The sequence below is a fragment of the Rutidosis leptorrhynchoides genome, chromosome 8 (assembly GCF_046630445.1).
Source record: "Rutidosis leptorrhynchoides isolate AG116_Rl617_1_P2 chromosome 8, CSIRO_AGI_Rlap_v1, whole genome shotgun sequence".
Lineage (NCBI taxonomy): Eukaryota > Viridiplantae > Streptophyta > Magnoliopsida > Asterales > Asteraceae > Rutidosis > Rutidosis leptorrhynchoides.
Genome location: NC_092340.1, coordinates 89161205 through 89164250, shown reverse-complemented (window position 1 = coordinate 89164250; position 3046 = coordinate 89161205). Strand labels below are relative to the sequence as shown.

The 3046-nt window shown below is 33.0% G+C and overlaps 1 non-coding gene across 1 annotated transcript; it reads left to right on the top strand.

Moving 5' to 3' along the window:
• Positions 1-2058: 2058 nt before the first annotated feature.
• On the top strand, positions 2059-2165 carry LOC139865075 (small nucleolar RNA R71). The gene has a single exon (XR_011764604.1). It is a non-coding gene; the product is annotated as a small nucleolar RNA R71 (small nucleolar RNA).
• Positions 2166-3046: the final 881 nt, after the last annotated feature.

Sequence of the window (3046 nt, the reverse complement as noted above, 5' to 3'; positions counted from 1 at the left end):
TTTTTGGATATAGTTTCATGTTCATAATAAAAATCATTTTCTCAGAATAACAACTTTTAAATCAAAGTTTATCATAGTTTTTAATTAACTAACCCAAAACAGCCCGCGGTGTTACTACGACGGCGTAAATCCGGTTTTACGGTGTTTTTCGTGTTTCCAGGTTTTAAATCATTAAGTTAGCATATCATATAGATATAGAACATGTGTTTAGTTAATTTTAAAAGTCAAGTTAGAAGGATTAACTTTTGTTTGCGAACAAGTTTAGAATTAACTAAACTATGTTCTAGTGATTACGAGTTTAAACCTTCGAATAAGATAGTTTTATATATATGAATCGAATGATGTTATGAACATCATTACTACCTCAAGTTTAGTAGGTAAACCTACTGGAAGTGACAAGAAATGATCTAGCTTCAAAGGATCTTGGATGGCTTGAAAGTTCTTGAAGTAGGATCATGACACAAAAACAAGTTCAAGTAAGATTTTTGCTCGAATTAAGATAGTTTATAGTTATAGAAATTGAATCAAAGTTTGAATATGAATATTACCTTGAATAAGAAAGATAACCTACTGTATATAACAAAGGTTTCTTGATCTTAGATGATTACTTGGAATGGATTAGAAAGCTTGGAAGTAAATTAGTAAACTTGAAGGGATTTTTGAAGTATTCTTGAAGTGTTCTTCCTATGATGATTATAGCTTGATTCTTGAAGTGATTTTTGATGAAGATGATGATTAACTACTGGGAAAATACGTTCATAATAGTGTGGGTGTGTTGAGAGAGAATTAGAAAGAGATTTGGAAGTGAAATGGAGTGAATGATGAGTGTTAATTGGTGAGTGGTGAGTGGGGTTAAAAGGAGTTCTAGTTAGTTGACTAGCTCATGGTAGAAGTTAAAATTGATTAGTCATACATGACATAATCAAGAGTGGAATCCCATGCTAGTTCCTATTGGTATATACCCATAATAAGTACGTTTTGAAGCTGTGTATAATACGGGTAAGAATACGACTAGAATTCTTGATGAAAGAAAAGAATGGGAAAGTAACTGTAACCATTTTCGTTAAGTATGAGTGTTTCGATATATGTCTTGAAGTCTTCCAAAAGTATTTTAATACATCTAAATACACTACATGTATATACATTTTAACGGAGTCGTTAAGTCATCGTTAGTCGTTACATGTAAGTGTTGTTTTGAAACCTTTAAGTTAACGATCTCAATTAATGTTGTTAACCCATTGTTTATTATATCTAATGAGATGTTAAATTATTATATTATCATGATATTATGATATATTAATATATCTTAATATGATATATATACATTTAAATGTCGTTACAACGATAATCGTTACATATATGTCTCGTTTAAAAATCATTAAGTTAGTAGTCTTGTTTTTACATATGTAGTTCATTGTTAATATACCTAATGATATGTTTACTTATCATAATATCATGTTAACTATATATATAACCATATATATGTCATCATATAGTTTTTACAAGTTTTAACGTTCGCGAATCACCGGTCAACTTGGGTAGTCAATTGTCTATATGAAACCTATTTCAATTAATCAAGTCTTAACAAGTTTGATTGCTTAACATGTTGGAAACGTTTAATCATGTAAATATCAATCTCAATTAATATATATAAACATGGAAAAGTTCGGGTCACTACATGAAACATTCTCTCTTTGTTCCATTGTTTGGTCAATACTGAGACAATCTTTTGTCAAATGTGGTCCTCCACACTGCTCACAACTAATTCGTATTGAGTGAATATCTTTAGTCATCTTTTCCATTCGTCTTTCGACAGCATCTATCTTTGCGGAAATGGAATCAAAGTCATGGCTAGAATTGGCTCTAGCTGCTTTAGATGATCTAACGATATCTTTTTCTTGATACCACTCATGTGAGTGGGAAGCAGTGTTATCAATAATTTTGTAAGCTTCAGTTGCGATTTTCTTCATAATGGAACCACCAGCTGCTATATCGATGTCTTTTCGTGTAGTGATGTCGCATCCTTGGTAGAATATTTGTACTATTTGATAAGTGTCTAAACCATGTTGCGGACATCCTCTTAACAATTTTCCAAATCTTGACCATGCCTCATATAAAGTTTCATTTGGCTTTTGCGTGAACGTAAAAATTTCTCCTTGAAGTCTCACGGCTTTAGATGCTGGAAAGAATTGTTTAAGAATTTTTTCAACTAAAACATCTCATGTATCAATCGCCCCTTCAGGTAACGATTCTAACCAATCTTTGGCTTCTCCCTTTAAAGTCCAGGGAAATAACATGAGATATATCTGTTCATCCTCAACTTCTCTTATTTTGAATAAAGTACAGATCCTATTAAAGGTTCGAAGATGTTCGTTTGGATCTTCCTTCAGCGCACCACTAAATTGGCATTGATTAGTTACCATATGTAGAATTTGTAATTTGATTTCATAATTTGGCGCATTAATGTCTGGTTGAGTAATTGCATGACCTTGGCCAGTGCGTTTAGCTCTCATTCGGTCTTCCATACTTAGAGGTTCCAGATTTTCCATGATTGAATTTGTTGACTCTGAATCACTAGAGGATTCTGATTTAATGGTTTGTTCCTCGACAATCTCTGTTTGAATGATTGGTGGTTCCGGAGGAAAGATTAGTGGTTCAGGATCTCTGAATTGTCCCTGAATATCCTCCGGATTCTCAATTGTGAGGTCTGGTTCAAAAAATGGATTATCGGAAATTTGAATTGGAGTACTTGGTCGACTTGATGACGATTCTAAAGAAAAATCAACGGCAACAATATTGGCTAGATGTCTTGATCGAGTTACAGGTGGTGAACGTATAAAAGGTGGTGAACGTTTTGCTCGGTGCATTCACTGAATATCCTATTAGTTATAAAAATAAAAATTATATAAGTTATCAAATTAATAGACTTTTCTGATTTTGCCCACGTTTCGAATAGCCAATAGATGCAGCAGGTAGCCAGGACCCTTTAAATCGGAAGCCCACAACTCGCCACTAACAAATCCAACTATTACTACGAACCAGAAAA